Genomic DNA, 12,956 nt, shown 5'->3' on the forward strand with positions numbered 1-12,956 from the left:
GAGTTTGTATTAACAGGAATTCCACTTGCAGGATTTTCTGTACACTCTGTTGTCCTGTCTGATGATGAGCAGGTTAACATTCCCTCTAGTCCTGGAGATAAATTTCCAGCTTTCCTACTGGATTTTCATTAAATAACATTAAATATTAGGTTTTAAGGTCAAGTGTAATTTTAAAGCCTTGAGGGGTTCCTGTTAGGTGAAGTGGAGGTTTGTATGCAATGGTGTTCAGTAACTTTTAAAGGATTTGGGCAGGGTGATGAGAGGGTTCCCCAGGTTGCTCTGGATGGTATTTTATTTTTTTATTACACATTCCAAGTGGTTAATAAACCAGAAGATGGAATTGGGAAGCATTAACGAGTAGTTACAGTTTTTGAAGATGGAAAGTGTTTGCCTGCAGTCACTTCAGGTTGTGTAACCTGTCATAAAGCAAACATGATTTAGGAGATTTTCAGAATCCAAGAAATTTGGATTTCTTACCCAGAGCAAGAAGACTCGAAGTGCAGGTATTTTAAAGAATATCCAGAATATACTTTTCTCCACTGATGAGCAAGAGAGGACGGATAAAATCCCTGGAGAACGGATGAAATGCTGGAGGAAACACGAGCCACCAAACCTGAACAAATCCGCGGGTCCGTCCCTACCGTCCTCCTGCCGCAGGAGGCCGCCACAGCCCGCGCATTCCCCGCGCATTCCCGCTGGATTTCCAGGGAGCTCTGTGCTCCACGCGGCAATTCCCAGCAGCCAGAGGGATGGGGAACCTGCAGTGCAGAGCTGCCTTAAAACCGGAGGCTCGTCCAGCTCTGCAGGTCCCGAGTTTTCTGGGGCTGGTTGAGCTGGACGGTGGGTTTAGGGAGGGTGGAATTCCCACTTCTAAACCCTGGGATTTTCCTGGGGGAAGGAATCAGCTGTAGGCAACGAGTTTTACAGCCTCACATCTGATGTCTTGGTGATTTTAGGGGATGAGATGAAGGACTGGGGAACAATTACAGGTTGTTGGACCTAAAATAACAATGCTGTGAGTTAGGGAAGAAAAACTACTTCTGTCGCTGATGGAAACACCTGAAGTGCTTGAGGATGTTTCTGAAAAAGTCTGAAATATTCCCAATTTACAAATGAAGAAGAAACCTCATCTGATCCTGTCTATCTCAATGACAAGGCCAGTAGCACCAGCTGCAAATAGAATTTGGGAATGCTCAGAAACTGAGGTTTTGATCAGATTTTAAGCACCACTTGTGGTGCAGCACTGAAATGTTGAGGCATCAACCTGATATTCCCCCCTCTCACTATTGCCATGGCAAAAGTGACCCCCCCAGGCAGTGATGCTTTATCAGTTGGACTTTTCTGGTCTAAAGGTAATAAAGGTTTAAAAGGTTTCCCGCTGAGCAGGGAAACAGCAGCTGTGCTGCTCAGGCTCCAAAAAAAAAAGTGGGTGTTTGCAAATAGAGAAATTTAAAAATCCTGCTGAGCTGCTCAGTTGAAAGTTACAGGTTAGAGCCAAAATTCAGAGTTTATTTTTTAAAAAAAAAAATGAATAAATTTCTCCCAAGCTCAGCCCAGCAAAGGTTTTGTGGTGCTGCTCAAGCTGTGCTGGAAAAGTTTGCAACCAAACTCTGTGACCAGAATCAAATGTGAAAAAGTGCCTTGAAACCTCAAGGAGAAAGTTGCATTTAACCCAGCCAGCATTCTGTTTTTCAAAAGGCAGCGAAATGCTGCTAATGAAGCACTGTTACCCCTAAAAACCTTCCAGTTTTTTTAAATTATGTGGATTCAGAACCTAAAGAAGAAATTTTGGCCTTTTATGGTGTTATTTTTCTGTGTGAACCCCCCGTGGTGAGGCTGAACTTCCATCAATATAATTCCAATTAATCACCACCCTAAAACAGGCTTCTTACAGCAGAAACCTTTGTATCTATGTAAAGAATCTTGATGTTCACCTTGTAAATATAATGTATTTTTATCAGCAAACTGAAAATTCTGCTGCAGAGGTGGGAAAAGAACCAATTTCACTGCTCTGCATCAAGCAGCCTCTTGATGATGCAAACTTATTTTGCTGGTGCCTTCTTGTGGTTACTTTCCACAAGTCTGGGTGATTTAAAGTTCAAGCAAAGTTTGTCACCACTTCCTGCAGATAACCTCGTCCAGAAACGTTCAGTGCAGCTGAGTTTCAACGCAGCAATTTTCTTCTTTATTGAGTGTATTTAACAGCTACTGACTACCTGGGTGCTTGAATCTTCAATAATGGAATATTTGAAGTGTACAGGGGGAAAAATGTCATTTTTTTAAATTTTAAAAACCCTTTAACCAGCTGGTACCTGCTTAGTAACGGGATCAGAGGGGTATGGAAGAAAAATAGATTTCATTTATATCACAAGGTAGGTGGTTGTATTACTACCCACAGGTAATAAGAAAGAATATCACAACTAATAGAAATATTGCCTTTTCTCACCCCTCACTTAGTATTATTCCATATATTTAACACTTGAACAAGATCATTGCCCTTTCAGTCATTAGGAATTTACCAATTACTGCAGAGTTGCTTAAAATATTCAGAATTTGCTAAAGCAGTAGAGGGTTAGAGAAAGAATAAGCTCATAAAGCAAATCTCTTTCAGCCCAGAAGATGTAGAACTTTCATCCTTGTCTGTGAGGAAAGGGGAGAGAGGAAACATTAATTAAAAGCCCCATCCCTGGAAGTGTCCAAGGCCGGGTTGGACGGGGCTTGGAGCAACCTGGGGTGGAACTGGGTGAGCTTTAAGGTCCCTTCCACCCCAAACCAGCCTGGGATTATTAAACCTGTGTTTGTACAGTGATGAATTACTGTTATTAGCACTCAAATGCTGAGCTGTGTGTGCTGGGACCAAAAAGCCTTCAAATTACCTCGGTCGGAGCTGCTGGGAGCTCGTGTCTTAATTAGGGTGCTGGGAGAGGGCGGCTTTTAATTGTGCCCCTGCCCTTTTCGGGGTTTGCTGCGTGTGTGAGGTACAGACGCGTGTGCGCTGGGGCTGTGTGAGCACAGCTGCGCTGTTTGGGCACAAGATTCCCAAGATCGCCGCTGGAGAAAACCGTGGGATGGAGCTGATGGAGATTTCCAGCAGAAATACGGAATATCTTCATTTTGCAATTAGTCCTCGGAGAAGCCGGGGCAGTATTGGTGGATTTTCGGGCTGCGTCTGGGACCCCGGAGCAGCAGGCACCGCTAATTACCGCCGTTTATTAACGCCAGTTACCCGCGCAGGAATGGTCGCAAATAACGCGCAGCCACTGGAAAGCGCCCACAGCCCTGGCCTTGGGACCCCGGGAGGGGCGGGACCGCGGGGGCCGTGGCGTGGTGCTGCGGTGCCCCCCGAGCATCCCCACCCCGCGCGTCCCCCCCCCCAACCAGGGTTCACCCCGCGCCTCTCCCCGCGCGGGCGGACGCGGCCCCTTTAAGAGCCACGCGCGCGCGCCCTCGTGCGCGCGCGGGGCGCGCTCCCGCACCCCCGTTCCCCCCGTTCCCCCCCCCCCCCTTCCAGCCCCCGCGCTCCCATTGGCTCGCAGTAAATGGGCTGCGGTCGCGCGCGGCCAATGGGCGGCGTGTTGCTATGTGGCGGCGGGCGGCGATTGGCCCGCGGCGCTGCCGCTCAGCCGCGCGGCCGGGTATAAGAGGCGGAGGGGGGCGGGCGGGGGCGGCGCTGAGGGCTCTGTGCGCGTCGGCGGCGCCGCGCTCGCTCCGCGCCGGGACGCGCTCGGGGCGGCCGCGGTGAGTGAGGCACCGGGAGAGGGGGGACAGCGCTGGGGGGGCTGCAGCCGAGGATCTGGGGGGGTCCCGGCCCGCGAGGCGGCTGGGGTTGTGTGGCTGCGCGGAGCTGCGCCACAGCCGCGTCCGTGTGTCGCCGTGTCCGTGTGTCGCCGCGTCCCCCCCTCCATCCACCTCGCTGGCCCCGAGGGGCTCCCCCCGCATCCTTCACCGGCACTGACGGAGCCCCCCGGGGCTGGCGAGGGGCGAACGGCCGCCTTTGTGTGCGGGAGAAGGCGGGAGCGGGTCGGTGGGATCCCCCCGGCTGGGGATGGACGGGAGGGACCCCTGGGAGGCAACGAGGAGCAGCAGCAGCAGGAGGAGGAGGAGGAGCAGGGACGGTCCTTCCTCGCCGCCCATCTCGCTGTAAACGCACGATACCCCCGCGGTGGCCCCGCGCGGAGCTGTGCGGGAGGCTCGCGATGGGACCCCCGGGAGGTGCAGCATCTTCTCCGGGTGCGGGGCGGTCCTGCCCCGTGTCCCGCACCAGCAGCAGCAGCAGCAGCAGCTCTGTATTTATTTACCAACACTCCGGAGCCCCTGGAGACCGGGCCCTGCCCGCTGCAGGCGGTGGCTCCGGCGGTGACATCACGGCGCGGGTGGCACAGGGCACCGGGATTAGCCCCTGGAAGGGGCATTCCCGGCCTTGTCCCGGGCACTTTTGGCTCATGGAGCACCGAAACCAGGCGCAGGGTGGCTCGGCCGGGCTGTGCGGCTGCTGTCGCCGCTGGTTGAGGGTGTAGCAGCCTCCTCTCGTGCAGAGCCCTGCAGGGTGACAGGGTGAGGGGCTTGTGCGCCTCCACAGAAACCTCTGGGTTCGATCCACAAGTCTGAGGTGACGGGAGCAGCTCTGGGGCGAGCTGCGGGGTCGTAGCTTCAGGTTTTAACGCTGATTTTTTTTATTATTTTTTTTTTTGAAGCCAAACCGATTTGAAACTCTGCGCTTTATAACGTGATTTTAACGGGGGGGGGGGGGGGGGGGGGCGGGAAAGAAGTGGAATCCTCGCCTCCTTCTCCTGCAGTTGACTGGAGCGAACCTGCCCCCACCTTTCTCTGTGTGTAAATACAGCCCGAGGAAGGCCTGTCAGAGGCCTGTCAGCCCGGTGACAGCAGCTGGGAAGGGAGGGACACACACACAACACCTGCCCTGCTGCCAGTGCCTTCCTCGGGGCCTGCTCCTGCTGCCGAGGAGGATTTTCTCCTAATGCGTTTACAGTTACTTAAAGCTTATGCTGGGCAGTGCAGAGAGGCCTGTGCTGAGTTAGAGGGTTGTAAACAAGCAGATACTGAGGGAGCTTGACTTCTAATCCGTGAGAGGATTCTGCCTGGAAAGGATGTGTTTTTGTGACTTCATTCTTGCAGAGCACTCCCACTGATTTTCTCTGAGCTCTCATCGTGTTGGATCCACGCCTCTGGTTCCTTGTAAACCTCGTTTGCTGTGTAACTGCAGTGCTGGAATAGGGAATTAAGATGTTCTCCTTTTCTCCCTGGATCCCTGATTCTTGTTTCCTGCTGAAAGGCCGTGTACAAGTGAGCGTTGTGCTTTGAAGCTGAGGTTGGGAATGCTCTGGGGAGGGCAGAGACGTTGCTTTCATCTGATGAAGATGTCAAGTACATCTTTTATTTATTTTATTTTTTTTTTTAGCTTTCTTTGCAGGTGTATCTTTCACATTGCCAGGATTGGAATAACTGGCAGAGCTGTGTTGGGCCTTGAGCTCCCTCATGTCCTCCAGGTTCAGAGATTTTAAAAAAGGGATTTCCTTTCTTTGCTGCTTGATGGGTGTAGTTGAATCAGGGTTGTGTTGAGGAAGACAACATCCCTACCTGTAAATCCACATTCCCTCAAAAGCTCCTTGACTCATGGAATGAGTACCTGTTGCAGAGAGAGAATTTAATTAAGGAACTGGTCACTCTGGGTAGGTCCTGGCTGGCAGTTTAGAAAGTGGGAGCTCCTTGATCTTGCTGTGGTACTACAAAAGCATTGCAAGGATTGCAGGGGAGCAAAAACCATTTATTTCGTGTTCTTGCATCACCACGTGCGTGGAAGCCTCTTGAAGAGACACCAATAAAGCCAGGCTTTCATTGGGCTTTGGCCATTAATTGGCAGAGGTTTGTTTGCTTGAGCTTAAGCAGAGTCTTCATTAGAGGTCAGCTGTGGAGTGCTGGAGCAGAGAGGTTCAGGAGGGGTCACTGAGTGGAGTCTGGAATGGAGAAACTCAGTTCTCTTGGCTGCTTTGAAGCTGATCAGGATGTCCAAGGCAGAACAGGGGAGCAGGGTTTATTTATCACACTGAAATCAGGATATTCAGCTTTCTTTTTCCCCCCTCCTTGATAGAGACCTGTAAGTTGGTCCTGCAGGATCCTTTTTTCTGTACCTGTTTATTTGCAGGTCTTCTCTTCCAGATCTAATCACAGTAACTAGCAGCTAAGGACAGGTTCCCTTTGCCTTCCAGAAGCCAAGGCTAGTCCATGAAGAGATGGGCTTGTTCCTTCTCAAGGATTTTTGAGTTCTTCAGGACAGGTTTTTTAGCTCACAAATCATTGTGTGTGTTGGTGGTGTGATGCCCATTGAGGATCTGGATTTCTGTCTCCCAAAACAAAGGCATTTTAAAGTTGATCTTTTTTAGGAGAATAAAAATACGTTTTTCCACAAATGCTGTGTCCTGGCCCTGAATCACATTCCCTGTTGCCCCCACTGGTCCCTGCTCTTCATCCTCCCTGGAGTTTGGCAGTTGGTTCTCCCCGAGTCCATTTTCTGCCTTGTCACTTTGCCTTCTTGTCCCCATTTGTCAGGGCCAGCAGCTGTTCTTGCTCTGATTGCTCTTGATTCTTCTTCTCTGTGACCCTTTACTCAACAGCCACATCTTCCAGGCCTTTCTGAGAGTGTTTTCCCCTCTGGAGTGGGATGTGTTGGACATCAGGAGCAGCTCCTGTCTCCGGAAGCGTCACTGGACTGGCCAAGCCACTTAAGGCTGCAGGAAATAACATAATTAATGAGACTTAGTTCTCCCACATCTTGTACCTGACAATCTCAAGTCACTTGACAATGCTAATTAAAGCTAATCACGCTCCTCTGTTTTTAGTAAATAGCTATTATCCCTGCTTCACTCTTGCTTTAACAGATGATAGTGCCAGGCAGTGTGAGTCAGTGGAGGTAAGGGAGTGTAGGAGCTGCCTTCCTGTCTCCTCACACATCCAGCTAGACATCAGTCCTTTTACACCTGCTCAGGTGTTGTATGGCACATTAAAATGTGCGGTGTTTTGCCGATTCACAAAAATAAATTGGTTTTTGACTCTTTTTTTCCCACTGACATCGTGGCTCGCACAGAACCAAACTCCCGCGGTCGAGCGAAGGCTCAAAAAAAAGTAACTTAAAATTTCAAAAGCTTGGGGATGCTTTGAATTTGCCCTTCAGAGGACTTTGGGATCCTCTGGGAGGGAAGGCAGAGTGGTGTCAGAGCTCTCTTCCCTTCTCCTGTTTCACGTTGGCACTCGCTGCACCGTGAGGACAAAACCGTGGTGTGACCTGGGCATTTCGGAGCCCTGGAGCTCTGGGAGATTGAGGTTTCACTGATGAAATATTGCTAAAGGATGGCTCAGGCAAGATGTTACTAAAAACAGGCTGTCCAGCAGCACAAAAAAAAAAATAAAAAAGGAGTTGGAGTTAATTATTAACTGTGGGGAAATAAAAAATCTCCACGAGAGCCCCAGGAACTCCCATCTCAAACATCGGTCAGGGCTGTGAGGGGTGAGTCAGTTCACGTACCTTGGCAGTCACATCCAGGCTGGAGAGGATATCCAGGAGGAACTAATGACAAAAACTGGCAAGGTAACAGCTGACTTGACCTTCTTAAACTAGATTCAGTTATAAAGTGTCTGTCATGTGAAGAGTCAAGCTCTAAATCTTCACCTGACTTTGCCCCCTTGACACAGTGTTGCTAAAGGAGGGTGAGGACAGTGGCTGAAGTGCCACGGGAAGTTTGTCCCTTGTTAGTACAGTAACTGTTGCGTATAAAAAGTGTTTCTGGCAGAGATGGGTCAGAATTCACCGCCTCGGCTTTCCTGGGAAAAGAGTGAGATGTGCCAGAGCAGAAGGTAAAATCCCTGTCTGTCCTGTGACAGGTGAGCTGCTGGGCAGGGAAAAGATGCTCCTGGGAAGAACCCTCTGAGCAAACGGGATTTGTGAGCAGGTGAAAACTCCCAGGGCTCAACAAGGGCAGCTTGCAAATAATAAGTCGTGACAGGCAGCTATGGCAGATCCTTCTTTAGTGTCTTGGAGGATATTGGAAGGATCCTTGGAATAGATAAATGTTCTCACCGTGTTCCCTGTCAGTACCCAGCTTTTATCAGGGAAACAGATGATCCATCCAGCAGACCCAATTAATTGAATCCTAGTCATTCCTGCATTTGCCAGAAAGGGAGATAATAGAGCCATCTAAGGAGCACCAAAAAAAATGTAATGATGGGAGATTATTTGGACAGCCAGACTGTTCTGCAATTAAAACAAATCAAGATGAGAAGCTGGGAAGATAAAGAGCGTTTCCATTTTGTCAGTAAATGGTCAGTTGGGTGGGAAGAGCTTTTCCTTGATGCCTTAGTTCATATTGGTGCTGGAATAGCAAAGTGAGGGTCTTGTTTCTTTTTGTAGAAGTCTGTACGTTGGTAATACTGGCCAAGGCCTTGATCTGTGGCTCCAAATGTGACCATCCCTTGAATGTGGGGCTTTCCTGAGTTGAGGAATTGTTTTACAGTGTGTTGGAGCCATTGCTGTTCCCTCACTCGATTATCTCCTCTCTCTTTGGCTGCTTCAGATGAAGGAAGGGCTGTCACCCCATCCTGGGGGTGCTGGCACGACTTTTGCAAAATGTAAAGGAGGAAATGGAGTCATTTGTGTGTTACATTTTGTGGGATTTGCTTGTAGGAGCACAAATAAGTGCTCCTTGTTTCCAAAGAGTCCTGCCCAGCTGTGGTGCCTCTCCGGCCTCTCCTGGAGCTGGACACTGGGTTTGGCTGGAGGTGTTGGATTTGGAGGTGGGCAGCCTGCAGCTCTAATCTTGCCATGCTGCTCCTTATCAGCAGCACAGCCTCTTCTGCATTGCAAAGATATTGCTGCCAGGCAACCCCTCGGAGAGTGGGAAGAGAATTCAGCCAGAGGTGTCACTCATTCCTCGGGAGAGGCTGGATCCTGCACTCCGTGTTCCTGTGGTTTCAGAGACAGGCCTGGAAAAGGTAATGAATTAAGAAGCCAGGCCTGTGAGGTGATGCCTGTCCTGGCTGTCCTGTGCCTGTTGAGATGAAATTGGAAAGAATTTTATTAAAATTTCCAGGTTCCTTTCCCTTCCCTGCTTCCCAGGGCTGGCCGTGGCGTGGCTGAGTGGGTTGTTTTGCTCTGAACCTCAGGGAGAGGTGAGTGAGCAGTTCTGAAAGAACCATCTCTGCACCATCTTCCCTGGGTTACTTTAACCTGTCCCTTCCCAGCTCTCTTAGTGCTGTGGTTCATACAAGAAAGGTTTTGCTTGGAATGCAGGAGTTTTCTGGACTTGCTTCTCACCACGTGGTTGCATCTGAGAACCTGAAAATACGCTGGTGTGGGTGTTATTAAAAAAAAATAATAAGTGAGACTTGTAAATTTGGTTCAATCTCCAAATTGCCAGAAAGTAAATCAGCTGTGTAAAGAACTGATTTTTAAAAAAATATTTTTTTAAAATTACTTTGTTTTTAATAAGTTTAATGGATTTCAATGGATTAATAGTCTGTACAGTGACAAAGCCAGACAGACTTACGTGAAATTCTAACCCAAAGTGAGTTTTAAAATTTGCTCTTCGCTCCTTTGAAGTTTCAACTCATTTTTATGTACTTTCCATGTGATGTTGATAGAAAGTCTCTCCATCAGAGAGAGACCAGGGGGTTTGTTATGGGGTGCAGTGTCTGTTTTTGACGAGGAGAGCTGTGAGGGACCATGAAGTGACACATTGCTGATCTTAAAAAAAAAAAATACTCATCAAATCCAGCCTTTGAAATGTGGTTGGTATAATCCCCGTGCCAGTTTTTTTGGGGTTGGTGTTCTGGCTGTTCAGCAGGGTAACGCTGTGGGGTTTGTCCTGCTGGGCTGCCTGTGGTATGTGGGGCACGGCAGGTGCAGGGGGTTGGCACCCTGCCATCCTGGGCTCCCTGTGGACACACGGTCTGGGATTGCCTCCTGCTGCAGCTCCTCTTGAGGCCCTCTAGTGGTTTCCTGGCAGATGATTGGGATGTTGTTTGCCATTGGTATCACCTTTTTCCATCCATCTTTCCATCCATCCATCCCTCCCTTCCTCTTTTCCCTCGCGGTGCAGGATGTTGTCTCCAGCCTGCAGAGATGAAGTGCCTTGCTAGGAGATACCCAGAGGGACAAAGGAGGTTAAATATATTCCTTGTTGAAGGAAGTCTAAGTGAGGAACCTGCTCCATTCTTTGTCTTGTAATTGTGTCCCTGCATCTGATAAAAGTAAACACAGAGGATTCCTGCCCATCTTCTGCTATTTCTTTTATTACTTTCCTGTTTCCAGCGTTTGGAGGATGAGCTGGAGGAGCCCAAGGTGTTAGAGAAGGACACTCATGGTTCATGTCACTGCTGTTGGTTGTGCTGGTGCAGCTGAGCTGCTTCCAGTGTCACCTCAGCGAGGGTTTGAAATTGGTTCCTTTCAGCAACTCGGTGCTGAAGGAGTAAAGCACATTGTGTTCACCCATCTGCTGTTTAAACTCCTTTCTGGCTTTCCCTTGTGTTCCATGTTTAAATTGAGAATGCTCATCCTTCCTTCCAGGCCTTTCCCAATGTACATCCCACCCTCCCACCTTCAGACAGTCCGATTCCCCTTTCCCAGAGCTGTCGCTGTCCTGTGGTGCTGAGGAGCTCCAGAGCTGCCCCAAACTGCCCCAAACCAGGAGCTCTTGTTGCTGTGCTCCATCCCCAGGGGATGAAATGCTCCTGAGCTGTGCCAGGTGTCTCTGAGGGTCCAACACCTGACATTCTGATAACTTCTATTCCACAGGGAAGGAAAACTGGGCAGCAAACCGAGACCTCAGTTAGAGACCAACCTTCCTCCTTCAAACTGCAGTGCACTGAGTGATGTTAAGGCAGCTTTTGTCAAGAAAACCCTGATAAAGGAGTGTATTTACCTCAGGTATTTTCTTAGAATCGTGCTCAGACCCTGGAGCAACACAGGCAGCCACAGTTTGAGACCTTGTAGACACAGAAAACTCTCCAAACCCAATTCCTCTTGTGCTTTCCTTGTGCTGGGCATAAGCACATCTCAAGCTCTTTCTATATTAATGAGAAGAGACAAGGAAGAAAGGTTGAATTTCCCAATAGCTGCATTATTCCAGAGCTGTTACAGGCAGCTTTCTGTAGCATTTGGAATAATCCAATAAACATTTCACAGGCTAAAGTTTATCTTTAAAATCAAATAATCCATAAAACAAAGCCTCAGACCCAACAAACCTGTTGTTTGTCCTGCCACAGTGAACGGGAACATTTGCATCTGACCCTCGTTGCAGATGGGTTCTATTCAAAATGAGAGTTGTGGCTGGTGGGTTTGGTCTCTGCCATGTGACATATGGACGTGCAGTGGCCTTGTCTGGCAAGTGTTTGGCACAGACTTTCTCCTTTTTTGTGTTTCCTGAATCGCCGACAGCTTCGTGTGGAAAGTGGGTGTTGGACACCCACAGGTGGAGGGAGAATTCTGAACCAAAAATTGCCTGAGTGGCGAAATGTGTGTCATGATTTTTCCCTTCCCGGAGCTGAATCTGCTTAAAACTCAGCAGGATTAGGCAGAGCAGCCCCAGCATCCCCAGTGCAGGCAAGCAGAACACTCAGCTGATTCCCTCTCTGATAACCACAATAAATAGAAAGCTTTTTCTTTAGAATTCCTTCCTTTTGTCTAAACCTGTTGTGGACTAATTAATAGGCACAAGTTTCTGTTCCGTTGACTTGAGTGTGTCCATCCCAGAGACAGATTTCATTCTAAAAACCAGAGGCACATCCTAAGTTCATCCTCATACCCTGGTTCTGCAGCAGAATGACTGCACCAGTAACTGTTAATTGTGTTTTAATTCAAATGTGTTTGTCACTAGTGCTGAAAAAATCCAGGAGGTTGGTTTTAGTGTTGCTGGGAGCCACAGATAGTCCTGAACACATCTCAAGGTGATGTTTAAGACAGAAGTGGGTCCTTACAAGCTGCTGGCTGTGCTTATAGGATGTAAGAATGCATTTCCTAGTGGTTTTTCTCTCCTCTCTCATACTGTGATGAGGACAGAGCTCTTGGCAGATGAAGCACAGGTGATCAACCTGCCAGGCTGAGCCCTGGGTGAAGGCAGTGCTTTATAAATGATGGTCACCTGAAGTTTTTATTCGAGGCACTTCCTTAACTACATTTCCCACCAAGATCCTGGCTCCCAAATCTTTATTCCCTCCTTGCTTTAAGCAGACAGATGGAGTTTGCCTCCTCAGCACAGCCCAGAGAGCAGGAACTGCAGTTCATGTTAGTCTGTGCTCTGATATCATCTCATTTTTTTTTCCTTTTCTCTGAAAGGTCAAATGTTTTTGCTGACGTTAAGTGTGTTATGAGGTCAAACAAATGAATGCTCATGAAATGCTTTTGCAGAAAGCTGTGTGCAGCAGATAATTCTGTGTGTGTTCATCTCTCTGTCAGATAAATGCAGCTGTAGGATTTCCTGCTTTACTCATTGTTCTGGGGCAGTGATGCTTGGCAGGCCTGGACAGAGGGGTCAGCAAACTCCAAATTAAAGGATTGCTGTTGTGTTGTTCTGCTTGGGATTCATTTATGTCTCCAGTGGGCTCAGGGGGGCCTGTGGGCTCTCCAGTTGATCAGGAAAGGAAAGTTTGGCATGACAGTATAGGAGGGAAGAGGTAAAATTCGGTGTATTTAGTGATCCATGGTGCAGTAAAGGAGGGATTGCACCATTTCATTACGGCTCAGTCAGGTCTGAGGTTTAGGCTCAGTCTGGTTTCTCACTCAGGAATCAGGTGAAGTGGTTGCCAGCCCTTGCTCGTGCTTTGCTCCAGATGGTCTGTCCCTGGAATCCGTGTGTCCCAGACAGGGCTTGGTGCCGTGCCTTGGGATCCGATTGCATTTGGCCCCAGAAGGAGCACACTTAGTCTCCTGCTTCCGTGCACTTGGAGGC

General features: G+C 48.9%; 1 protein-coding gene across 2 annotated transcripts in view; it reads left to right on the plus strand.

The window, feature by feature from the left end:
• The first annotated feature begins 3,686 nt into the window (after window positions 1-3,686).
• YPEL2 (yippee like 2) overlaps window positions 3,687-12,956 on the plus strand; it is a 33,719-nt gene continuing 24,449 nt past the window's right edge. The window contains exon 1 of one of the 2 annotated variants that reach the window (XM_027743483.2): window positions 3,687-3,738. The gene's annotated coding sequence lies outside the window, so the exon portion shown is untranslated. Of the gene's footprint in view, window positions 3,739-10,853; window positions 10,937-12,956 lie in introns of those variants that run through there. The other variant, XM_039381025.1, reaches the window with a different exon arrangement.

Source organism: Pipra filicauda, unplaced genomic scaffold (assembly GCF_003945595.2).
Source record: "Pipra filicauda isolate LSUMZ 115617 unplaced genomic scaffold, ASM394559v2 scaffold211_size2331000_pilon, whole genome shotgun sequence".
Lineage (NCBI taxonomy): Eukaryota > Metazoa > Chordata > Aves > Passeriformes > Pipridae > Pipra > Pipra filicauda.